At 38.5% G+C, this 27579-nt stretch overlaps 1 protein-coding gene across 5 annotated transcripts in view; it reads left to right on the forward strand.

Moving 5' to 3' along the window:
• DLG2 (discs large MAGUK scaffold protein 2) overlaps positions 1 to 27579 on the forward strand; it is a gene marked incomplete at both ends in the record, with an annotated part of 992680 nt that overhangs the window by 462768 nt on the left and 502333 nt on the right. The gene's annotated exons all lie outside the window — the stretch shown is intronic.

Below are 27579 nucleotides of genomic sequence, written 5' to 3' on the forward strand. Positions count from 1 at the left end.
TTAGCTGTATGTGTGTCTGGTGTCCTCTGATATATCTTGTTGGGCAAAAATGTTTCTCTTCCTGGTGAACCTGTATAATAACCAAAAAGAAATCCATTCCTGAAAATTTACATTTGCCCTTTTATAAGAATGCAATGGTTTGAAAATATTCCTAGAGCTTCTCTTGTGGAAGGAGCATAGACGCAGTGATTAGCATGATGGGTTTTCTATTTTAGTTTCTACTGGGCCTGGGAAGAGGGGAAAAAAAAATAATGTTCTTTACTAGAGGTGGTGATGTTCTGGGTAATGGTTTAATTCCAGCAATTAACTAAGCAGCAAACAAGGCAGATGGGCTTTGCTCCTTCTGGTGCTCAGAGCCTGTGAAATGGACACTGCTTGCCTAGCACAGTGTTTACAGTGTGGTTACAAGTGAAAGGAAATGTTTATTATTAAAGATTGATGTGAATACAGCTGGTGCTCATTGAGCCTTTGTGGAATAGCCATGTGAACGAATCTTTGTCCTCTGCTCTTTTTGGTCCTGTGCTTAGTTTGTATGATGCTTGTCTTTTCAGGTTTTAGCAGTTTTCTGGGTTAATACCTAACCTCTACTGCAGAAGCCAACAGTACTAAGCAGTGATAGATCATATTGTGCTGAGGTATCACTTCAGTTATTTGGAAGGGACTACCTCCATGAGGCCTCTGTGTATCATCAGGAGACAATCACAGACCAAGCAACTTCTGGTCAGGGAAGGAAACACCCCTGTTCCTCTAGGACTCCTTGAGTATTATGATTACAGTGGTGTTTCTTATTCATGAAGGTCAAAACCAGACATTATTCTTCACATTTGGAGACTTTCAATTAAGGCTACATAATCCAAGCTGAGATGTAGCAATGATGTCAAAAAGCTCATTGTGAAGTGAGGTCAAGGGTATCCCCAGACATACACAAATGCCTTGAAACAGCTCCCAGTTTATTTGCTCTTGTAACAGGACAAAGTTTTTGTCTGCTGCTATTTTCTAAGTGATGCTGGGAGAGGAGCTCTATAGTATTTCCTCTTGTAAAGTCTCCTGCAAGTTCTCTCCTCAGCCTGAGGATTTTTGTCTTTGACTCTGTCCCTTTCCCTTCTTTTCTTCAGATTCAGTGTCTTATATTTGTCACTTAATACTATCTCATGCCTGCCATTTAATCTAAATTTAGCTATCTGTCTCTTCAAATGGCTTTGAAGTTCCTGCTTCCTTTCCCCTGCTATGTCCCAACTTTTAACCTTCAGTAGAGAATTATCTCAGGAGGCTGAAGGAGTCTTCTGCTAGAGCTCATGGCATTGTGTTGCCCTTCCTGTCTGAAGCACCTGCTTTGGATTCACTTTTACTCTTGGCAGTTAACTGAAAGACCTGTTCAGAAGTTTTGGTCACAGTGATTTCTGCATAGTTGAGAAATAGCATTCCGAATACTCCAAAATCTATTCAGAATCGGTTATTGTGTTGAATTGCAGACTTTCCAGCCTGTAGCCTGATATCCTTAAGTATTCTGCCATCTTCTCAGCTGTATTGTGTGAACATAGCTGCACTGAATAATGGTGAAATCTGAGGCACACTGCCTCTCAACCCATAGCACACCTTCCTAGGGGAATGTAAAACACTGGATTCTTAAAGATTAACTGGAAAATAATGCCTGCAGTTTAAATATTTCATTGACTCACATGAGAAGTGGAACTTCTTAAATCCTGCTCTGAGGATAAATAACAAGTATTGGGGTCCAAATACTGTCAGGTAACTTCTTAGGAGTGAGTAGACACTGGCAGTCGCAGGAGGATAATGCTGTCAGGAAACTCCACCAAGAGCTGTTTGCACTGGGAAGATTGACTCATTCTGCCTCAGTTTTCTGGTTACAGGTCAGAGCATTTGGTGCGAAAGGAAAACGTGCGTACTTGAAGGTCAGGAGTCTGCTTGTACCAGGTGCTGAGGAATGCATTTGGTGCTGGTTCTGGTGCTGGGAGTGTGATTGTCAGAGTCTGTGAATGGTCAGACTGAGAAGTTTCCTTAACACCAAGCCAGGGATCACATCATATCCTGTGTGTCATTAGGACGGTCCATCTGACCACTCACCAAGGCCAGCAAGCACATTGGCTGCCTGGCTGGGTGGGGTTAAGTCACTGCCAGGCTGCATTTCACTGCCTCAATTTCTCCATTGGGACTGCAGCACCACAGTGCACCTCTCCAGAAAGTTTTGAAGCAGTCTTTTGTGTTTAGTGGCTGCATGATGCCCTGACGACAGAATGATTACCCAATATTTGTTTTGAAATAGTATCATAAAAGGAAAATATTTGAGCATAAAAATAACCTAGGTAAGATTCTTTCGAACCAGAATGTTGTCCCAAGACAAAGCCACATGTCAATCCTAATCACATCACTTTTCCTAAGTGACTTGACTTTGGCAGAAAAAGAGTTGCTTGTTTCCATACATTTTTGTTCATTTGGAAAGAAATCTGCAAAGATCATACAATTACAAAACTTCCCTTTGGGATGGCTGATTCTAGCTGTCAGAACTGACCAGTGCCCACAGCCACCTGTGGAAGTCATAGGTGTTACACCTTGTCTGTGCATGCAGACTGCTTGCTACCATCACCCCACTCCCCAGTTCTCAGTGAACATCTCAGTTTACAGCCATAAGCCAGCTTGTCAGCTTGAGGACAGGCTTGCATCATTTCAGAGGAAAGTTTTGTGGATGGTTGAAGTTCAGGCAGAGAAACTGTGGGCCTGTGTATTCCCCTGTGTACACCTCCAGGTAAAGCATTCCAGGGGTTCTTGAAACTGAATGCTTCCATTCCATTCAGGATGGAAGTGTTCAGACCATCTTTTCATTAACACCCATGATTCAAAATGCCTGATATGGCCCATGTTTGCATAGAACAGATGCATCTTAAATTTTGAAGTATACAAATTGTTAAAGAATTTGGCTGTAATTTCATATTTCAGATTATGTGGTTTGATATAGTCCTGAAACACCCTAGTGGAGCTCATAATTATTAGATTCTTAGATTGGATATTAGGAATAAGTTCTTCACTGTGAGGGTGGTGAGGCACAGGCACAGGTTCCCCAGAGAAGCTGTGGATGCCCCATCCTTAGAAGTGTTCAAGGCCAGGCTGGATGGGGCTCTGAGCACCCTGGTCTAGTGGAAGGTGTCCCTGCCTGTGGCAGAGGGGCTAGAACTAGATGGTCTTTAAGATGATCCCTTCCAACCCAACCATTCTATGATTCTATGATAGCTGTGATAATTGATTACCTCAGAAAGTTGTTTTGGAAACCAAAGCATAAAAATAATTTTCTTCAGCACCCTTGCACGTGTTTTATGTACTGAATAATAAGAAGCATGGTCCTCATACATTCTGAAAATCTCTTTGAGACACACAGATACTGATTATAATAAATACTGTTTAGAAATGTGAATAGATTTTCTGAAATTGAAGTTAGGCATGTTTTTCTTATCTTACAAGTACCTAAAATCTAGTATGCATCAGCCAGATAACTCCCTTTCAGAAGACAATAATGAGCAAGAGAAATTGTGTGGCAGACCAGACAATCTTTTCCCTGACTTTTTTACTTCTTCACCTTATTATATTTTTCATTGACTTTGCTTTTCTACTCTTCCATAGCATTTCATGTGCAGTCAACTTAGTTCTGAAAAATACTTAATTTTAGAAAGCTTAAAACTCCTGTTAAAGGTTGATCTGCTTATTAGTGTGCAGAAGATACAATTTTCAGCAGCTCAAGCAACTTTGAATGTCAAACACTGAAATCGTAAAGGAAGTTTTCAGTTACGTGGATGTACTAACATTTGGGAAAATGCTAGTATTGGAGAAGTTTTGTTAGAGTTGCCATATTAAGATAATAAATGTTTGCAACTCATGGAGGTGATGAAACTGTGTTCCATTAATCTCTTAAAGGAAAAAGTCTGTAGTGTAATGAAGAGTTTAAAATAATTTTCTTGCAGTTCCCCTCGTTTGACACGAGATGGTGCAGTAAGCTCAGAATTCTTTGGTCTGCTTCTATAAAGCTTCATGATCCGCTATTGAGAGTTTTCTTAGATGGCTTAGAAAGTGCTAATTCAGTAAAAAGTGCCTTGTGACTCCCTGATGTTTAGGGAAATCTGAATTCAACACAACTGTACCTGAAAATCAGAGGTGCAAGTTCTATCTCTAAATTAAATACACACCTCTTCTCCTTCCTCCCAGGAACAGAGCTAATCAGTGTTCATTAAATGAATTATAACTGTGGCTCCTAAATGAACTTTATTAGTATTATTGTGATGTTAGACTTATTTTTGTTTTTCAGTATACTCCACTTTGTTAAGGTAAGCTGAAAATTAAAAATCGATGAAAGGATCTTGCATCTCCTTGGTTGTCTGAACATTTTAAATGTCAGGCTATTCCAGCTATCTCCATTTCCTGATTTAATGCCAGGTTCAACTGTAAGCATCAATGGCAATTATGCAAAAACAAGTAACCAGGTAAATAACTGTTACTATTATTTTCAAACAAGGATGATCAGTAACTAACCTCTTCAGTTGCCTCATCTTTGATGGCCTCACTTTCTGGAAGGGAAGGAGCCATGCTGGCTATTACTCTGTTTCTTTCTATCCCAGAATGTTGTCCTGCAGCTCAGCTGTGTTGCTGACAGCTTACAGGATTGATGGAATCTCTTTCCAGTGGAGAGAGGAGAAAAACCATCTCCACATGGAACAAATGGGCTCAGCAGTCTCCAAAGTTAAGGTTATCCATGCATTGGCATTTGTACAAATTGCTTTACAGAAAAAGGAGGTTTGTGTCTCCCAGTGCCACAGCACATTGATTCCATTTATTTTTTTGTTGTTTGCTGATGGCAGGAAGCCCTGTCTTACCCATTACTTGAGTCACAGAATCATTAAGGCTGGAAAAGACCTCTGATATCATTGAGTCCAACCTTTGACAGATCACCAGCTTGTCAACTAGACCACGGCACTAAGTGCCACATCCAGTCTTTTCTTGAACACCTCCAGGGATAGTGACTCCACCACTTCCCTGGGAAGTTTATTCCAATATTTAACAACCCTTTCCATGAGGAAATTCATCCTGATGTCCAACCTGAATCTCCCCTGGCACAGGTTCAGTTGCCTGGGAGAAGAGGCCAACCCGTGCCTGAGTATGACCCCCTTTCAGGTGTTGTAGAGAGTGAGAAGGTTCCCCCTGAGCCTCCTTTTTTTCCAGGATAAACACCCCCAGCTCCCTCTGCCACTCCTCATCAGACTTGTGCTCCAGACCCTTCCCCAGCTCCGTTGCCCTTCTCTGGACACACTCCAGCCCCTCAATGCCTTTCTTGCAGTGAGGGGCCCGAAACTGAACACAGGATTGGAGGTGTGGCCTCACCAGTGCTGAGTACAGGGGGACAGTCACTGCTCTGGTTCTGCTGGCCACACTATTGCTGATACAGGCCAGAATGCCACTGGCCTTCTTGGCCACCTGGGCACACACACTGGCTCATGTTCAGCTGCTGTCAACCAGCACTCCAGGTCCTTTTCACTGGGCAGCTTCCCAGCCACTCTGGCCCCAGCCTGTAGCACTGCTTGGGGGTGTTGCAACCCAAGAGCAGGACCTTATAAAACTTCATGCTGTTGGTCTCAGCCCATCAATCCCACCTGACCAGTTTCCCCTTCAGAGCCTTCCCACCCTCCAGCAGATCAACACTCTCACCTGACTTGGTGTCATCTGCAGATTTGCACTTGATCCCCTCATCCAGATCATCAGTAAAAATATTAAACAGGGCTGGACCCAATACAGAGTTCTGGTCAACAGCACAGGAGACCACAAGAGTCTTTGAGACTCTCTGTAGCTAGTGTGGGAAAGGTGTTTTGTTTCTGTCCCAAGGCAGATGTTTCTCCTTCTCAGTTCCAATCTCCTAGTGAGTGTGTAGTATTCCTTGAATGTCCATCATTCTTCTTTTTATCCTCCTGAGCGCAGGAAGGTCATTCCTGTGAAAGCTCCTGGAATCTGCCACTTGCCCTTTTCTGTCTGTAATGAAACAGCTTTTTCCCCACCTCTGAAGCTTTCCCTGTCCAGGTGTGAGTCACACCTTGCTACAGTGGTTGCTGTGCTTCTCCAACAAATTAGCAAAGATGGGGAAAGAGGCTCTGAGGATGAGCCTGGATGATTAATGGTTCTGTGAAAAATGTATTAGTCTGAGCTTCCTGGAAACTGTCATGAAGAGTAATTTTTTGTGTCTAAAAATGTAGATTAGGCAAGAGCTATTTATTTCATGAATTAACATTGACTTCAATAAAAATTGAGTTCTAAAGACAATTTGGATAAATAAGGTCAAAATATTATATTGCAATTTTTTTTTTTTTTTTCAGATGCAACAGTCTCATTTCTCAATTCAACAAACTTTGGGACTATTTTTTTGGTACTGGACTCTGTATAAAAACCAAAGTCATGCACTGGTCATGGATACTGTGAAAATAGCAAACTCCCAAGATGCTCCTGATGTTGCAGTGAATCATGTGACCTGTAAATAAACTTGAGATGTTGCTGCCCAGAGCTGGAAAACAGTATAAGGGAATACACTCCACATATCTGCATAGCTGTTTTAAAACATAGAATCACAGAATGGTTTGAGTTGGAAGGGACCTTACAGATCATCTAGTTCCAACCCCCCTGCCATGGGCAGAGACACCTTCCACTAGACCAGGTCTGAGCAATTGCAGGGAAGTCCTCTGACCGTGTAATGGAAATACCCCTAGCTTTCAGGGAATCAGGTTTACACAGAGAAAGCTGGTTGCTACAGCTTTCAGCATAACCATGCCTGATACTCCTGTGTAAATGTAGTTCCTGGTGTCTTGGGGGATAATCTACCTGTGATTAGAAACCCCATTTATTTTTCCAGAGCTGCTGAGATCCCTTAATTCCTATTACTGGGGAAGAACCCTATTAAAGAGATGAAGTTCAAACAGGGAAGAGAAAAAAAATAAGGTTCAATTTGCTTTAATTTCTGTGGTTGAGGTGTGACGAAGAGTTGAGGCAGTGCCACAGCACAGGCTGTTCTTCCTGAGCAAAGATGCTGCATTTCAGAGGCTCTTTAAAAGCCATGAAGGACTGAAAGAGGCTGAGGCTTTGTTACATGTCAGGAGCAGCAGTCTGAAGTTTTCTCTTGCAGTTACAAAATTAATTGGGGTTATGTAGAGGACATATTAATGTATGCGTGGATATATTAGCAAGCCATCTAAAATTTAATCTTGCATCCTTTTCTTTGCTTACACTGACTGCATTTCATAAGTATAGCTAATCTGCATGATGCCCCAGGGTGGCTCAGCCCAGTAGAAATGATCTTATAAGAATACTTTTGATCTCTGCCCTTGTAGCTTCCTATTGTTTGTGTTTTGGAGTTGGTTTTGTTTTGTCCTTTTTCCCCCCTCTCTCCCTTTCAGTATGCAGTCATTGGCAAAGCCCCATGCTGCAGTCAGTCCGTTAGTGGATTCCAATGAATATTCAGTAGGTTGCCTCATTAAGATACAACCCTTGTTACATGTTTAATCATGTAATGCTTTTCTCTTATCTCCTACTGTAACAGCAGATAGGCATATATCATACATCTGTATCTGTGATCTATGGTTTTTAATATAAAAATGCAATCGGATTAGAAAAGAGACAAAGGAGGCTCACAAATGTGCCTGTGCCTGTTCCCTGCTCTTAAGGAAGGGGCAGAAGTAGCTCTGAATTTTGATTTTATTTCATTATGTTTCAAGGCAAAATAAGCAGCTTATAAATTAGCATTTTGAGTAATATTTTGTTCTTATTTTCACGTGGGCAGGAATGTCTTTCATTTCTGAGTCCTTGTCTTACTCTAAAGAAATTCCTAAAGTGGTGCAAAAATTGAATGTTACAGCAAACAGTTATTAGTGAAGAATGCTTTTTTCGTTTTGTCAACATAGCTAAGTCCATTGTTTTGTGTGCTTGATGTTTTGCCTTGGCTTTCTGATTGATGGCTTTCCACATGATTTATGTAGTTGCAGACAGTATCTTGTTATCTTTCTAGCTCCTGACAGAATAGAAGAGAAACCAAATAAAATTGCTTCTGTCAGTGGGTGATTTAATTGGAGAAATCTCAGCAACTTAAAGTAAACCTCAGGCATTGCAATCCTTTATGTCTTGGCAAAATAAATGTTGTCCTCTGATGGACACAAGCAGAGCAAGCTCTGACAGTATCTACTGGTTCACTATATGTTGTTAGACTTGCCTGAAGAATGAAGACAGGAATTTTCAAAGGAACTTGAAAATATTTTCAGGCTGTGGACCCTGTTTAGTTTATATGGGCCTCTTAGGTATTGAAGGTCTTTTCAAATGTTAATCTGAATTGCAGTTTCAGGAGATTTTCTGTGTTTTTGATATGGTGAATGCTTTATCCAGTAGTATTAATTAGCTGATTAATCTTTAATTCTTTTTGAATAGCAGGTTTCTTTTTAACAATAGTCTTGTTCCTGAGCACTTTTTTTATTTTGGGGAGGGAAGCCTGGCATATTGCAGATATTCCTGACCATGTCTTTTACATATAATCAAGTAAATAAGAAATTCCAAGAATCCTTTTTTCTTATTGTCTTTCTCTAATGCTTTGCATAGTAATAGTTATTCTTTGTTTTCCTATAATTTTCTGAGCTGTTTTTTCCTTGATGTTTTGGCCTTGTGAAATACTCACAGAATATAAAGCAGAGAGATGGACTATTATAAATGGGGGAGGGGGTGGTTCCATCTGAAATACAATAAATACATGCAATAAATCCAGAGAATTACTACTAGATCCTATGAACACAGGATTTGTATGTTCTGCCAATTCTTTTCTCTGAGTCTAGAAGTACCAGAATATTTGTTAAGTATCTGTAATGATGTTTGCCACCTCTCCAAAATGTTTTGTGACCTTCTGCTGAAAAGTGCAATACAGCATCTTGGTGTTATTAGTCAGACTGTAACAGGAGGGATTTTTCTCAGATATGTCAGACAGGTTTAACACCAGTTGTTTCCCTAAGCTTGGTAGCTGAAATGCCCTTCTGTCAGACTTCAGCTACTGCTGACACTCGGGAATGTATTCTACATTTTAAATGAAGCACTAAAGTGCCATAATACCTTTTCACTGAGGAATATACTGATAATTCACTCACTCAATAGAAGATATATGTGTTTATACATTTGATGATGTGATGCATCAAAAATGTTCTGGCTTTTGTCAGTACCAGGTGTAAAAGAAAGCAGAAGTTTGCAGTTCCAGGAACTCTGGATGGCTGCAGCCTCCAGGATGAAGAGAACAGAATCTCTTTATTCAAACCTTATGAAAGAATATCTTGGCAGCCTGACTAAGTAGTGCTTAAGCTATTTCCAATATTTTTAAACTCCTGTTTCTCCTAGCTGTTATTTCATCTCGCTGTAATGTAGTTTCGTGGACTATGGAGCTACAAAAAAAAAAAAAACAACAGAATTTTGACATTTAAAAGAGGAACAGGTCTTTCTGAGCTGGCTCTTATTTTCCAATTCTTTTCAAGAATCTAGTCTAAATAAGAGTTTTTGAGATTATTATTGTATGACATCTTCAGAACCTTATTATTGTGTGACAACATTATCTCCCTGCCCATGGCAGGGGCCTTGGAACTAAATGATCTTTAATGTTCATTACAACTTGAACCATTCTATGGTTCTCTGTTTCTATGGTCTTGGTATCAATGGCTAATTTAGACTTCTCAAGAAAAAGATCTCTCTAAAAAATATTTTTAAATGGGAATTGCCTTTTGCCATTTGGTTTCCTTCAATCTCTCTGTTTCAGAAGATCTTGTTATTTGCTTTTTAATAATCTTTAAAAATTGCTACTGAAGCTGATGCAATTGGGGAAAATATCAAAAAATAGTCAGCAGTCTTGATGACTCAGGTGACTTTTTTAAGTTCTGCATTGTTTACTAATGTGATTTTTCAGTCATCTTTCCATTTTGCATGATGTTGTTTCTTTTTTCCATAGTTTATCAGCGTTCCTTTTCCCTGTTCCTTTTTCTGCCTTACCTTCAGGATCCATTCCTGCATTTCTCCTTCTCTTACGTTTTTCTTATTTCCATTCCTACACACACACGGATCTTATTAATCCTGCAAGCCACCCATGAAGTACAAGTTTGTACCACGGAGCTGTGAACTTGTAATGATTGATGCCCTCCTGTACGAGACAACTGTGCTCTTATTGATCATTTTGCTTCTTGGCTGCTTTAGAGAGCAGGAGACACAGCACCTCCTGTCTACTCTTTGTTGTTCGTGGTCTTTACTGAAAGGTGGGTTCTCTTCCCCCTGAACAAAAGCAATGTGAAATACAGTTGAATATTATCAAGTTTAGTGGATCTCAGTTGCCCACTGAAATGGCAGCACTCTGAGCAGCTTTTCTTCTACCAATACTTATGGAAACTATGAGCCATGGAAAATGCAATCAATTTTTTCAACCAACAAACTCAGGAACAGCAAATTGCATCTATCTTCCAAATATGAACAGACTGGGACTTTTACGTACATAAGAGCTAGAAGTCAGCTTTTTATGTTAAAATGTTTTCTGCAGAAAATCACCACATTGTCAAAGAAAGTGTACCTAGCTGTTTTTCTCAAAGCCTTCCTTCCTACAGTTTTAATAAGCATCTGCCTGAATTGCTGCATTGGATTTAATCACCCCACAGTGGTTGAAGTTTTTGCTTCCAAATAAAAAAATCATTAAGCCTGATCATAGAATTAATAAAATTATTATAATTGATTACATGACGTTGGAAAGGCTGAAAAGAGTAATGGTGTTTTTACAGCAAATAAGCAAATTTTTACTTTGAAGTCAGTGTCACAAATTGTGCCTTTGATCAAGTGGATGAGCAAATGCCAAGCAGGCAAATAGAATTGCAGTGACGAGAGTTTAAACAGCTATATTAATTATTGGGAATTAGCCAGAATAGCACAAAGTTAACAACTTTATACTCTGGCAGTGTTAAAATCATCAGCCAGCTTCTGAAGACCACACCTGCAGATGATTTAACATTGAAATTGCTGCTGTTTCCTCTTTAGCAGTTGTTGGGGCAGTTTGTTTCTTTCACAATTTTGGAACTAAACTGCAAATGGAGCAGATCTGATCTGAATTAGAGGTTTCAGCTGAAACTAGGTTATTTTCTTAACTGCTATCTTCATTCGTCATAGTTTTACTTCTGTTCAGAAAAGGCATTATTTTTTCAGTATTCTGGAGATGTTGATATCTACTTAAGGCAAATGTGAATGGGTACAGTAAAGTGAACACCAGGCCGTTTCTGTACTGCTTGTACTTTACTAATACCTGTAATATCAGGGAATGTCTGAAATCTGGCTCAAGCAAGCCCAGGTTAAAATGCCTAAGACATTTTAGGTTTCCATTTCTGAAAGTGCTATTTACCTACTCTCTACTAAAGATACTGGGGTTAGGGAGTTTTAATCCTGTCTCTATTCTGGAGTGTAAAGTAGGCCAGAAGGACTACTAAACACTTGTACCTCAACGACTGGTAAAAAAAAATAGAGCTGCATCTATCAAAAAGGCAACAATCAACCAGGCAGAGTATCACATTTATTACAGAACCATAGACTGTCCTGTGTTGGGAGGAACCCACTAGGATCATCAACTCCAACTTCTGGCCTTGCACAGGACAACCCCTAGAATCACGCCATGTGCCTGGGAGCATTGTCCAAGCACATCTTGAACTCTGGAAAACTCGGTGCTGTGACCACTTCCCTGGTCAGTGACGTTTCTAAACAGAAGAAAAGCAGTTTTGAGCAAAGACCTAAAGCATCAATATGTCAGTCTATTATAGCTACTAAAAAGGTGAAGTTTTTTAATTACTTTAAAAAACATATTTTGCTTGTCCTATTCTCCTTTATCACTGTGTTCTGGGAATTTCCACACCTATGCCTTCAGAGGACTGTACGTGCCTTTGTTTAGGGGCTGTATCTTCCTCAGAAGACTGCAGCATCAAACTTGTCTTACAATGCAGCTCACAGAGAAGCTGGATAGGTATTCCCTAATGTCTGGATATTAGAAGAACCTTGTCACTGAAACGGTGGTCAAGAATTGGAACAGGCTGCCCAGGGAAATGTTGGAATTGCCATCCTTGGAAGTGTTCAAAAAGCACGTGGCTGTGGTACGAAGGGACATAGTTTAGTGGTGGAGCTGATGATGTTTGGTGAATGGTTGGACTTCAATGATCTTAGAGGTCTTTTCCAACCTTAGTGGTTCTGTGATTCCCTGTACAGGTTTATCTTTCAGAGCAGAATGACTTAGAAATGCTCCGTACTCAACTGGATGATGGTGCCATCGGAAACACACTTCTGTGGCTTTCCACCTTTCATATACTGGCTTTATCACCAGCCTTTTTTTCTGGTACTTTCTTGCTGAAGCAGGATGATTCAGCAGCTGACTTCTATGCCAGGTCATTACCTCAAACCAAAGGGGATCTGAGCCAGCTTTGGAGCTACACAAAATGCAGCAGGGTAGAGAAACAGGCTGAGGAAAATACAATTTGGGGATTTGTTCCATTGCTTTTTTCCTCTCTTGCTCTCACTGTCCCTGCAAATTTTTTTTCTTGCTTGCTTCCAGAGAGTACAAGGCTTTGTGAGAAAACATATTTTACAAATAATTTGAATGTGACGAACTGTAAGGAAAGAGTCTGGCAGTCAGTGGCTGAAATGCACATAGGCACGTGCAGCTGGGAGAAAGAGGCACAAACTGCTACAATATTTGAAAATATTTTAGAGCCCACATTTTGCTACCTTACAGCCTGATTTGACTTTGCGATCATTCAGCTGCTCATACCCAGACAACTGACATATCTGCAATGTTGTTTAAACATGTTTCTTTTGACAGTATGGTAATACTAGGGTGAATATGGTAATATTAAGGGTGAATATTAAGGTTGAGTACTAGAGAATCTGCTGTAAACCTGCATGCATAGAAATCACCTCACATTTTCTGGTTTTTAAGTCAGTTATAGCTATCTTAATACAGATAATTCTGGCAACTGGAACCCAGGTTTTATTCATTATTCAATTAAGCTGAAATTGCTTGTAAGGTAGTACCATAATTGTAGGAGAGGCATCGTTGCAAGATGGTAAGTAGGTGAGATACTAATTAAATTCTTCTGAACTTCAATAATTTAATATTCAGAGGAGCTGCTCATTGCATTGCCTCTAGGGATTACAGGGGAAGAAACCTGAACAAAAATAGCAGCCCCCAAATGATTTTTGCTGGACAACTCTGAAATTTTGGGTTTGTTAGTATTGCTCCAGCATTCTGGATACAAACACAGTGGGTCATATCCCTGTGTGTGTGAAGCTCTGCAGACTTCAGTTAGATCATGTGTGGGTGGATAAGTACAAAATTTTCCCAAACACTGTTAAACCCAGGGGTGACGGTAGTGTTTATATATAATCTTGAAAAGCTGGATTCTTTTATATTCAGGCTTTTGGGAAAAGTAGGTTTCAGCCTAATTTAGGCAGGAATACATCTCCCTTTGATTTTCAAAGAACTGTAAGTCACAAACTCTTTTAAATTCTTTTTGAGAATCTCATCTGATAATAAAATGAGAGGTGTGGGAGAGGATGAAACTCATCCATTCTGTAGCATCATGCTGTAGCATATCTCAGATTGTCTTATCTTTGCTACATCAAGATTATTGACCAGGTTAGTGCCATCCTTCCAGCCCCTGAATACATCAAAGCAGATGTGAGATGTGCCACTGCCCTTCTCATTAGAGCTCTCAGTAATGATCTAAGCTAGACTGGTCTGCAGATTCCTCCCTAGATGCATATTCTTTCCAAGCCTCTTAATTCAATCTGAATGATGATGATGATAATTTAGGTTATAGTATTGCCCAGGGGCTATAATAGCAGTGCAGGGCCCCATTTTCCTAAGCATCATATAGACAAGGAAATCTTTAATGTTGTGATACCACAGAGCTGTCCAGGCTAAAACCAATGCAAATGAGCAGAAATTAATAGGAATCCCTGTGTATATTCAAATCTTATCTAATAATCTATCTATTACAATCAAATTATATCTACTTTTTAACTGGTGTATAATTCTGTTGTAATTTCTTTAGCTAGAGATGTTCATATCTCGAGCCTGAATTATAGACCAATGTTATCTTGTTACATTTATTGGCTTTTCCCTGTTAACACTGCATAGATGTTTTGCATCTCACTGAGTGACAAACACATGGGGCAAGTGTACACATTTGGGGAAAAAAACAAACAGACTTGGTGTTAAAGAAAAATGGTTCCTAGAATAGAGTCAATAAGAATCTGCCATGATTGCACAATGTAGAAATTAACCCTCCCAGCTAATATACCACCATTTACTTACTGTGTTAATCAATTAATGTCCTTGATTTAATTCTACGTGTGTTTAACTGAGTTGATGAGCATTACTATACTTTCAATTAGATGGGTTTTTCAACATAATTTTCATCATAATGGTTATTGTAAATGAGTTTTCTTAATTATGGTAGGGTGAATGCTTTATTAAGAGGCTTGAGATGTAATATAACAAGATTTGGCATATCCTAGTGAGGAACCATGGTTCTCAAGGACGCCCATCTCCACCTCTCTTCTCACAAACTCTTTCTGTTGGCCTGCTGAGTGTGATATTGAAGACCTATGATAGGTAGACTGTCAAATCCAAATTCTCCATAATTTCATTTGAGTATTGTAATTATTATTTGGTAATGGGTTTAGTTTAGATGCACTATACCTTCTAAAAGTGCTGGTGGAGAGCATCATGGTGTACTGTAATTTTGTTCTGTGGCAATGTCTTGGGGGCTGCAGTGGCATTTGAACCTGTGATAAGATCTTATCAAGAAGAAATAAGTTAACAATTTGATATGCAAACACAAGAACCATTAGGGCGACACTATGGAATGTCAAGATGCTGATTTCCAAAAATGCCTTATACTCTGGAAATGCTTTCTCTTCTCCCAGAATTGCCTGCTTCCTTGGGCAGGCAGTGTCTTTCTCAGCTCCCCTTTTCCTCTAAAACATGTGGTCTGAATGACTTCTTTGACATCTCTGTGACTGTGAGGAGGGAGATTCATTGGCTGAGGGGCACAGTGGCTACACAGGCAGCTGCATCTCCAACAGTCTGGGACAAGAATGATCACCTGAGTAAAAGTTAAAAAGATGGAGAAGACAGGAAATAATGATCTTTACCCTTTTAATCCCATCCCAAATTTAGCCTTTCTATGTATTGCATCTACCCTGCAGCTCCCACTTCACACTCTTTTTGCAAACAAAGATGGAGAAAGTGGTCAGGGCATTGGACAAGGGTGTTTTGCATTGCTAACATTGCTCAAAGATGAATTAGTGTAGGTGCAGTGCTAGACCGTGTAGATCCTGGGCATTCCTACTCCAGTGACATTTATTTTTCTGAAGTGTTAAGGCCATAGAGTAGGAATCTATCACCCAGTTGTCCTCATTGTCTTTGTTTAATCCGTGCTCACCGCTCTTTTGCAGATTTGGGAGGGCTGCAGGAGCAGTTCTAACCACTTTCCTCATAGCTTCCAGAACTGGGGATGTGCTCCAGGGACAAACCTGGTCCTAGGAGCAAAGAACTGTATCTTCTTGGTACAGTTTGTTTTCCAAAGATATGGGTAAATTTGCAGTTGGTATAATTTTAGTCTAAATTTTTATGAGTTGGTGGTGGTATTGTATATTTGCAAAAGAAAAAAAGTAGTCAATAATGTTACTCTCTTATAAATAGCATTAATTAAATAGAATTGGATGGCTGATGGGTAGTTAATAAAAATGTGCAGTGTCACAACTGTTCCATTTAGAGAACTGGATGGCAGGAATTATTTATCTGTCTTTTCAGAAATTCTAGGGATGATCTTGGCAATTACACTTCAGAAAATCTGTGCCAGGTACTTTTAATGAGATAAACGTAATGGGATTGAAACAAACAGGAAGGAAAAATGGATTTCTTTTAGCTTAATGGAATCTCTGATAGTGTCAGTAAATTAGTAGCAAGCGGAAAAGAGGCTGAAGTAACTTATTTGTACTTACTAAGTAACTTTCACTAAGTCCCATCACTCTAACATGCTAAGGAAAGAAAACACTTCTGAAAATAAAATATCAGGGAAGGTGACCACAACAACTGAGAGAAATGAATGGATCATCTGCAGTATGGCAGAAGGCTTATGGCTAAAGTTATCCCAAGGCAACCTGGACCAGTGAAAGTCTACATACATTTTGAAATCTGTCCTAGACAGTGCTATAGAAGTGTAAATATGATTATTAGCTAGATAGATACAGGGCAATTTGCAGATGGGATACCATTATTTTGGGCAGTGGAAAGAAGACAAAGCTGTAAGACATTTCAGACGAATTAAACAGAATTGGAAGAATAGGCAGATGATAAAATGCAATTTTGAAAAATATACGTATCTACAGTGGAGAGGGAAATATAAATTACTCATAAATTCATAAAGACTAATGAAATGTTTTAAGAATGGCTTACAGCTTGGTAACCAAATATTTAAGTGACTGAATTCAAAAAGCAGAATTTTTACAAATGAATGGCAAAAATCAAGAGCTGAAATAATGAAAACATTTTCATGCCATAAGAAGCTCTATTGCATAAAGCTTTTAGAAATGAATAAAGAAGAAAAGGAAACATGGATTGCAATGGGAAGAGTGTGTTGGGCCATGATACTAATTTTTGCCCCTTTCTCTGATTTTCTTCCCCTTTTTCTCATTTTCAATCAAATCTGAAAGGGGTCAGTAGCTGAAGAGAAACTCCTATGACTCCATAAAAAGAGGTAACCAAGTAGAGGAAAGATACAGAATTAAGTCATCTGGTAAAAATACCAGTAAGTTAATACAGATTAAGTATTATGATTAAGAGGTGGGGGAGTGAGAGAGAAAGAGCAAATGTGACATTTCACTGCAGCGGAACGAACACCTGTTGCTTGGAACCAACACCTTATTAGCCATCAGAATTTAATAATGCAGCTCAGAGCCATAGGAAGGGAGGTCTTGTTTATTCTGCTGCTCATGGGTCTATTTCTTTGGAATCTGGAAATATTCATGAGAGAGTATGAAAAATCAGGACCTTGTGGATAGGAGATTAAAAAGCCAGAACATATGGATCGTGTTGCACTGTGCAGATGGATGGGAAATTATAAATTACTAAGGTTCTCAGTTAAGCTGTAGAGCACAGTGCTTGTTGCTGTCCCCTAGATCTTGCCCTGATGAAACAGGTCTGTGTTTAATAGAACATAATAACCTGTCATACATAACCTTTTCAAGGTTGAACAGATTGGATGCTCCAGAAATCTGCTAGCTCAGGGGTAATTTCTGGAACCTGCAAAAGGAAAAAAAGCCCAGGTGCGATGTTTGAAATTCCTTCCTAAGAGGTGAACGAACACTCTGGGAGTTATTACAAAGTAATAAAGACTTCCTTTTATTTGTTTTATTTTTTCATTCCTGGACTCAAAGGTCTTATGGCAACTGAAACTATGAGAATATGTTACACCATAAAAAGACTCCACTGCTATTTTATGATATGCTTTTATACCACAGATACATGCTCACTGGACCTATAATCAAAATAACACTTGAAACTTCAGTTGTGAATTTTATGATGTATTTTTATCACACTCTATTTTTATCACAATCTTAACAAAACTTTAACGTTTTTCTATCAAATAGATCATTGAGAAAGAATTGCATTTGGAACATTTCTGGTAATGTTTCTGCAACATTGATGAGATCAGGTATTGAGAGAAACAAAACATATTTTAGTGAAATTAGTCCGGTTTTCTACTAATTTAATTTACAAAAGCTGGTGATAATCCTTTCTTCGAGTTCAGTCTAAACTTCAAAACCCCAAATAAATGGAAGGACAAATTTTTGGGTGTCACTTAGGGATTGCACAAGTTAGTACACAACTTCGCTTGCTTCTGAGCTACTGCTGTAGACCAAATGGAATCATGTTTGTCCTATTGGTTTAGTCTCAAGAAAGGCAATCAAACAAAAAAGCTGATCCTACAAGATGATGATACCTTCTTGTGGGTTTTGCTGTACAGTTTGATGCCTGTTCGAGAAGCAGACTGATGAAATTAGTAAACATTTTGTGATCTTTCTGGAATGTTTAAGGAATTGTATCATGTTTAAATATAGGGAAGAACCGATTTGTTCTTCTTGGTTTTAAGTGACATGGCTGCAGCAAAACTATACTTTTCAGTGCAAAAAATATAAAATCAGAAGGGCATATTTATTGTCAGAAAAGATAGCTAAAACTAAGAATTTAAACGTGGAGTGTTTAGCATGAGTACAGATGGTGATGTTTTTAATAGCAAATTTGCCACCAAAAGCTATTTCAGTCTTACCTTAAAAATTTCAAGTGAAAGTCAACAAATAATTTCATCTGACTGAAGAAGAAAAAGATCAGAAATGACAGTGCTTGTATTGACATTTTTAATGTAAAGTTTGTTTCAAAAAAGTCAAAACATTTTATTTAAAAGCTGAAAAATAATTTTGGACTCATCATTTTAAACTGACATTCCAAAATGGAACAAAATATCCAAAAATGTAGCAAAAGAAGTAATGTTCCCTCTTCCAGACGAAAACTTTTGTATTGGATTGAATGAAATATTTCAGGTCTAGCTGACCCAATTTCCATCTTTGTTCTGTTATTGAGTGAATAATCCATTATTTGCACAGTTTATGGGGAATATGAGACAAAATATGCACAGACTTTCTCGGAACATATGCTGCAGTCCTTTTAGTTTTGAATCTTTCTTTTGATTTATGAAGATAAAGAATAAAAGTTACCTTCACACCCTAACTACAGATGATTTCCGCATGGAGGGCTGTGAATTCTAGAACAGGAAACTCTTTCAGGGTATGCAATGAATCATCTATGTCTGACTTTCGCAAAATATGAAGTTTAACCACGTATATACTCCAATCCAGTTCTGCTCTTGGCAGAATTTGTTGGCTTTTTTGATAAATGTTCATGTGAGACCCCCTGCAAGAAAAACAAGAGACTCATTTATTTTGTCACTGTCAATATGTTTAAACTTGGTTTTGGAAATTTTTAGTGTCCCCCATCTTTGAGGATTTTTGGGGATAAGTCAGCATGTGTCCTTCCAGCACCATAATCGAAGGGCTAAAGAAAATATGGCTTGGAAGGGGGAGATGAGAAGTACCATTTCTGTCTTTCTACAAGTCCAGGGTGAGTGGAACAAGTCTTTTGCCTTCAATATCCACATAAATAATAGGGCAATATAATAAACTGCTTATGTGGGAGTGCAGTTGAATACATATCATTTTAAATTTTTATGTCTCAATTTTTCAGTCTTTAAGTTTTGCAGCTGAGGTGTCTGGTGTGCTGACAGCCAGCTCTTGAGGTCAGGGTGATGCGCATTCAGGCAGTGGGGAAGCTCTGTGAAAGTCCCTGGTGGATATCACATATGGTGTACTCCAGTGTAGCTGGAATCCCAATCCTGGAATTACCAATTCATAGTTCTGTGCACCTCTGCTGTGCTGCAGTCTGTGGTGGTTGCAGTCTGTCCCTTGCTACCCCCACTCACCCTTCAGCAAATGAAAAAACCAAGGATTTAATCAGCTCTAAAAGGCTTTCTCAGGTCCAGTCTTCTGTGAATGGTTCTACCTACAGTACTGTAGATATTAAAGCTTCCGATATTTAGAGTCAAGGGAAATGACAAAACTTTTATTTTTACAATTATAACATACTGTGTAGTTAATTAGAGAGGATGAAAAGATTATTCTCTGACAAGTGCATTATAAAATGTGATTCATAAACTATTTGCCTGAGTCATCTTTTATAGACTTTACCTTTCTAAATAGTTTGTTGGTTTATTTGTTTGGGTTTTTTTTTTAAATCTCATATATATGATAATAGTTATACATTCTTGATCTTCATGATTTTTTGAATTAATGGCAATAAGGGAAAAATTGAGAATTAGGCAAAATATAACTGTTGTCATCTGTGAGCGAGTAATTTTAAAATATGGGGAAAAAAAAAGATGGTCAAATAACAAATGATGAAAGCATCAAACCCCGAAGTGTTTAATGTTATACTTTGTTTTAACTGTGTGCATCCATGGCTGTCACGGGGCATATCTATATTTTGGCAGAAGTCCTGATTAAGTCAATGGGGATTTTAGCCTAAAAGCCATGTTATTGTTCATTACTTGGAGTATTGTCAAAATTGCATAAACAGTGTTCCTTTTTAATTAGGCACCTGGTATAAAATAGAGTTTCAGAGGGAATTGTACTGATGTGTTTTAGATGAAAATTCATTTATTGCACAGTAGTAACGTTTTCTTTCATTTTATGTAGATAAGAAGCAAATAGGTTTAAAAGTGGGTTATCCTGATGGAAAAACTGTGGAGAATTACACTTAAGGATCTTTTTTAAGATTTATTGTATATGAATGATTTGGAGAAAGGATGAAGCACTGAAAAGTGTTTCAGCTGGGACTTCTTAAGCATTATTTTCATGTGTTATGTACATGACATTGCATATACCTTCTAATGTTCCATAATTTTCAGATGAATATGCAATTTGATTTCCATCTTTCAGACAGAAATCCCTTCATTTGTTCAAAGCCTTCCATCTTTTCTAACTTCATTAGGAAGGCTGAAAACCAGTTGACAGTCATATTTATATATGTGCGAATCTATGTGTATATGCACTGCATAATATGTTTGCAAAGTTTAAAATTGTATTTAAAATAATCATGAAATCACAGAATCATTTGTGTTGGATGAGACTGTTAAGATCACCAAGTCCAACCATAAACCTAAGACTGGGGCTATATATGTTTCTTAGCTGCAGACTTTTAAAATAATCCATTTTTCTCCTCATGATAATGCACTATGTGCTTCCTTTAGCTAAAACAGGCAAGTTTCTTCAGAGAGATGTTTAGAAAACATCTTTTAACACAGTAACTACTGTAAGGTAGAAAGGAAGGCAATGGGTAACACAAGATGCAGAGTGGGGAGAAATCTATTCAAAAAATAAATTCACAGTAGATAAAATGAAAAGAGCCTGGAACAAATGAGGAATTTATAACATACACTGGGGAGAGGATGAAGAAATTTTAGTGAAAATGAAAGAAGAGATGAGGCAAACAAATGAGAAAACCAGAAGGAATAAAAAAGTTTTGTTGCAACAATTTCATGCTACTGGTTTTAGTTCTGTCCTTTACTCTTTCCATCAAAACCCTTTATCTCAATAGTTGAACTCACTGAATTTAGAGGTCTTTTACAATCTTAAGTTTCTATCATTCCATGATCTAGTACGGTTTTGATTTCAAGAGCGAAATTGGAAAAAGTGTATCTTTTGGATAAATATCTTAAATAGTATGATGCAAATAAAGGAAGTTAGTTGTACAATTCCAGTTGAAGCACAGCCTCACAATTTTCCTTTCTTTTGGGGAGTTATCTCAATTGGTATTTTATGCAGCAGAATCATAAGGGCATGGCTCATCAGTGAGTTACACTTGTGTGTACCATTGTAGAATTAGAGCTTCTGGTTTCAGGTGGTACAAGGGAGGATCACACCCTTATTTCCACAAACAATATTAATTAATTATTAAATATCAAAAGGTTAAGGACCTATCATAGCTCTGAATGTTGTGATAGGTTTCTTTGCCATCAAGAAATCACATAAATTCCAGGATGTGGTGAAAGACTGTATAGTTTGCTCTCTGTATCAGCTTTCAAAGAATATCCTCCTTCAGCTGCATACCTGCAACCTTCTTATCCAACCAGTAGAGTCCCAAAGGTTTTGCACAGGCATTTATTTGAAACTTACACTGGTCCTTGGATTCCTTCATCTGTGATGTTTTTTTGTGGTAACTCTTTCATAGGTGTTAGTCCCCGTTTTATTTTTGCAGACTGGGTATTCTAGGTTACAGTTATTGAGGAAATCAAAGTGAATGAGAGAAGCTGTAGATTACATGAGCAAAATAATGTGAAGAACAGTCACCACATTAGAAGTATCAGTTAAAGTAATAATAACTATATTGAATGACTAAATTTATTTGTTGTGCAAAATATTGGCTTAGTGTATTATAACTACAGCTACTCTGAGAAAGTCACCAGGAATGACACACTAACAGAGTATGTTCAGAAGAGTCTGGTTGCTCACTGTAAAAGTGAATTAGATTGAACCAGAATGAGAGCACTCTCATAAATGCTCAGTTGGCTCTATCTGGATGCATAAATTTATGGACATTTAATGGGACCATAAAACAGAATATAAATTTCCTGGCTAACTACTTTTGGTCATTAAAATTAATATGCTGTATGTTAGCTAAGCACAACACTTGATACTAAGAATATTTTAGAAATACATTTTAAAGTTAGTTGATCTCACAACACTCTTCTGTAGTAGCTAAGTCTAATTGCATCACTCTACTTGAGGACAGGAAAATAGGAAATAGGAGCCCGGAACAGACACAGAGATCTTAAGTGATTGATTAATGCTCATGGTGAAAGCAGGGTAAAGAACAGAGCTGCAAAAGTTCTCAACCACACCCTGGCAGGCCATTGCTCTTTATACAGTGGGCCAGTCAAATAGTGCACAGATTTGAAAGTAGCACCATAGAAAGGTTATTCTCCAACACAATCATATTAGAATAATGACTGTAACTTTCGATTTGGGTAAATCCATTCTCCCCCTTTGAGAGCAGAGGGAGAGTTGAGCACATTAAAAAGCTCATTGATTAGATGTCTCTGAGACACACTGCTGGGTGATATACAAACCTCAGTGAAAGATTTCTCTCTATTGGAACAACTGGGTTTAAAAGATGGTATTTCTAATAGGGATGCTTATTATAAAAAGCATATTTGCAATGGTAGTGTCATTGTATGTTTTAAATTAAGTATTAAACCCAAATTTTTTTCTTAGCCTTGTCTGTTTCCCCTGTGAAAGAACAAGTGATGCAGCGTATCCAGATTAAGATCGATTAACAATTCTGTGAATTTTGCCCAGCAGCTATAATCGTTGGTTGCCTTAGCAACTTGGTAGATTAAATCATAAGCTAAAATCCAGGGGGTTCAATTAAAAATTCTTGTTGAAATTCAAATTCTTTTGAGGGTGAAATGACCAAAGATTCAGTATGCACTTGAGAATTCTCAGGGTTTTTTCCTTTCTCTTCAGTGTAATTTATTAGAAATGAAATATAACTCTAATATATTGTTTGGGAAATATTTACCTGTTCCCATTTATTATTGGTGCTAGTGCACTAGGAGTAATGAAGCTTTGGGGTTTTGTTACATAGCAAAGCACAGGATAAACTTCATCTTACTCAAAGAATAATCTGATCTATCATATTCTCTAGGCTATTTTTCTTGTGTTTGATACTGGCCAGAATTTATGCTAGCATTGGTCTAATTCTGCAATGTGCTCCTAAATGACTTTGGTTTGTTGAAAGCTGAAACTACCCATTTTCCAGTGTGTGGCTGCAGAGTAGTGCCAAGATTCTCTGTTCTGTTCTTCCTGCTCCAGTTTGGATGTTTTCTATATTTCTCGGGTAAACAGCAGGGCCTATTCACCTTCTTTTGACCATACTGATAGTTCTGCTACCGGTTTTCTTATAACTGTGCTGGATTTTACCTCTTGTAGCTGTTTTTCTAGTACCCTGATATCCTTTTATTCGAGTAGATGCATTTTTCCCACAATGCTCTTGAGGGAAGTCTCATTTTGAAAGGATGAGAAACTTGGGGTTTTTCAGCCTGGAGAAGAAAAGTCTCCAGTGTGACCTTATTGGGGCCTTCCAGTACCTGAAGGGAGCCTACAAAACAGCTAGAGGACAGTCTTTTACACAGGCATGGAGTGATAGGACAAAGGCCCGTGACTTTAAACTGAAATAAAATAGGTTTACATTATCTATAAAACAGAAATTCTTTGATGTGAGGGTGGTGAGGCAATGGCAGAGGTTGCCCAGAGAAGCTGTGGATGCCCCCTCCCTGGAAGGGTTCAAGGCCAGGCTGGATGGGCTTTAAGCAACCTGGTTTAGTGAAAGGTGTTCCTGCCCATGGCAGCAGGGTTGCAACCAGATCATTTTTAAGGTCCTTCCAACCTAAATCACTCTAGGATTCTATGATTTAGAATCCTAGTCTGTCAACCTTTCTCAGAAAAGTCTTTGTCCTACATGTATTCTGGTATGGTGCCAAAAAACACCAAACCATTATCCACCATGTGGATGCTAACTCCTTGGACAACTCTTGACTTTTGTTCTCCCCCTTGCACAAAAGGACCTAGAAATTAATACATTATTGCCTTCTATCTTCAGTTGTCCTAATGAAAAGTTTTCTTCTCTACTTATCTTCCTTTGCTTTGTTCTGAGTCTCACCAAGGACAGACTATCTGTTCAGCCACTAAATATATTCCACCAAACCCAAGGATATTTAGGACCCATTTTAGGCAACATTTTGTACTTTCTTACTTTCATCTTCCTTAAAGAGTTGGCACCTCTGATGCCTTTTCCTGGTGTTAAAATCAAGAGTCAAACATGGTTAGAAGGGGAAAAGGGATTTTACTTTGGTATTTATTTTGAGGATCCTTAGGTGCACTATGTTTAGGTCGAATGCACCTCCATGCACACCGCAATGCACACCCCCCAAAAGATCTGGTATAACATTATAGGTTTTACTAATTAGCATATCTGTCAAAGATTCCCCAATGAGAGGCTCGAATGAGCCCCCCTCCCCAAGGAGCCTTCCCCTGGATGGTTCTATCTTGGTTTACAGAATGTGTTCTGGAGTGGACCTTGGGGTCTGGGGCACACTGATCCCTAGCTACAAAGCTTCTAAAATGTTTCGTCTCCTAGGCTGACAAACAAGTCCAAGAATGTAGGCAAAAAGCACTAAGAATACAGAAGCTGTAAAAAGGTATAACAGAGGTATAAAAGAAAAGGCAAAAAATCTTCATGGCATCACCTCTTTTTTCTCAATCTCTAGAGCTGACACTCTTTGTGGACAATGAAGAAACGATGAAGATGAGAGGAAAGAAGGTGTTTCTTTTGAAAGAATTAATTAAGCAACATAAATAAACAGAATATGTAGCATAAGAGAAACATAAATGTTCCTGCAGTGTTCCAGACAGAGAGAAAACCAGTGTTGACCATTTAGTGTGGTAAAAGAAGAAGCCAACACTTTCATTCTCTGTTTAAGTTTCTCAGTTACGTTCTGGGCTTTGGTGCATATGCTACATGTTAGCAATTCTATGGAGAAGATACTCGACAGCTATTCTACAATTATCTCTCAATTGTGCTGAATACTGGTGGATTTAATAGATAAAAATTATAGTAATCAGAGAAAGGAAAGTTGATATAAAATTTAATATATTGTATAGGTAAGTGACCAACATTTGACAGCTGAATATAAAGACAGATCCGAACTCCTTTAGGCCCTCTGTCAGCAAGAAATCTCTGCAGTTATATTTTATTCTACAAAATTATCTCTTGAAAACTTTTTAATAATTCCAGCAGTTATAACAAATTATGTTAAATTACAGAGCAGGCCTAAAGCATGATCCTAGAAGCCTCCAAATTCTGAATCTAGTTTAGAACATAAAAGTGTAGCTCTGGGAGGAAAAAAATATAGGATAAAGTATAGGAATTAAAGCATAGTAAGATAAAAAAGAAGCTCGTGACTAGAAGATCGTTCTTTCACATGTGCTAAGTAATCCTCTTAATTATTTTTTTTCATATGTTTTGACTGTGTGAGAGGAACTTTTTGATCATTAAAAGCTAATTAATGAGGTTTAGTAAAAATGAAAGTTCTGCTACCTCTTTCTCTGGGAAGTACTTCCTGGCTTTTCAGTGTCAGTTTTATAATCAATGTGTCCTTGCAATTTGAGAAACTCATTATTTTTATGTTATTTAATTTTTATGATGGGTTTTGCAATCCCAGCACAGGAGTCTTGTGCAGAAGTGTCCCCAATAGCTGCAATGAAACCTGGCTTTGCTGAGCTTTGGTGCTGGTGTTGGTGAGAAATCTGTTCTGTTGCTGTTTTATTTACACAGCTGTTCTGCAGTTCTGCACCATTCTGAAATGACATTCTTTTGGTTTAAAGTCTTCATTCTGGAATCACAAGTGTAAAAATCATGCTAGCTTCATCTGTGCTCTACATTTCTTTCTTAATTTCAATTGCTAATTTAAAATTAATCAACTGGGAGTAGTCCAGAGGGAAACTTTTGTGATGAATGAATGGGTCTCTCTTGGTTTATTTACCCTAAAATAAGAAAGGATAAAGGGAAAAGGGGGAGCAGGTTTACAAATAATTTTGTATATATTCTTGGAAATTTAAACAGATTACTCTGCATTTATGCAGCCTGTCTTATAGGTGTAATGAATACTGTAAAGTCTTACCTTTCTTTAAGTCTATTCACCCACAAAGCAGTTTCAATCTGCACACTTTGAAAGGCTCAGTAGGGATCAGCATTACCGTTGTCTTCTGATTTGGTGAAACGAAGGCACGGAGTGGGGAAGGAGACAACTCAGTTGCAAACTTTCATGGCTGAGCCAGCAGATCACCCCAGTTTCCTGAGTCACTTTCATACCTTACCAGTTCTGTCCCATCACTAATAATCACTACTGTGCATAATAGATCTTTTTGTTTTAAATGAAACTGTTTGCAACACATCAGAGATGCTTTAATAGGACAGCAGGATTTCAGACATGATGGATGAGTGCTGAAGGAGTTGTGTTACCAGATGTTGGTGGGAGCTTGTCTGTCCTAGCAATAGGGATCACATACTGTTGGAGACCTTGGTTCAGAGGTTTGGGTAGCTTGCAAGGCAGACATTTTTGAAATACATCTACAAAGGGAAGGGACCCTAAGGATCATTTAATTCCAAGCCCCTGCCATGGGCAGGGACACCTTCCACGTGTTGGTCAGAGCCCCATCCAAGCTGACCTTGACCTTCCAGGGATGGGGTATCTGCAAGTTCTCTGAACAAGAAATGTAGATCTCAAAAAGAAAAAAGTATCAAAAGATTCCTTGTGTACTAACAGCAGCACGGGAGACATGTGATGTGTTGCAATATTAAATATTTTCTGCTGTGCATGAGGATTTAAATGAGTGTTATCTTAGCAGAGTGATGAAATACCCAGCTCTTCAGCTTCCCCAGAGAAGTTGCTGGGTGATGGTCATCCAAATTATAACAAAATATATAGTTAGCTGAGGTAGAACTAAGTAGTTTGTCATTGGTGCGCTATTCTGCGAACCCATAAAAAAACCTTCAAAGCCAAGAAACCATAATTTAAAAATGTGCACCGTGAGGTCCCTTGGCCAGGCCCTAGAAAGGAGATGTGCTGATGGAGAGAGATTGCTCTTTAAGACAGCTCTCAATGAGAAAGTGCTAGGAGGAGAGGAGAAGGGGTTTGAGTCATGCTGTGGACTTTAACAGATTGCTTTCCAACTGCCTACCCCAAGCAGAGCAATTGCTGGCACGTAGCATGTACTGAAGATGGATATGTACCATGCTGCCTGGCAGGCATACAAGCAAATAATTGT

This window comes from Coloeus monedula (genome assembly GCF_965178545.1).
Source record: "Coloeus monedula genome assembly, chromosome: 3".
NCBI lineage: Eukaryota > Metazoa > Chordata > Aves > Passeriformes > Corvidae > Coloeus > Coloeus monedula.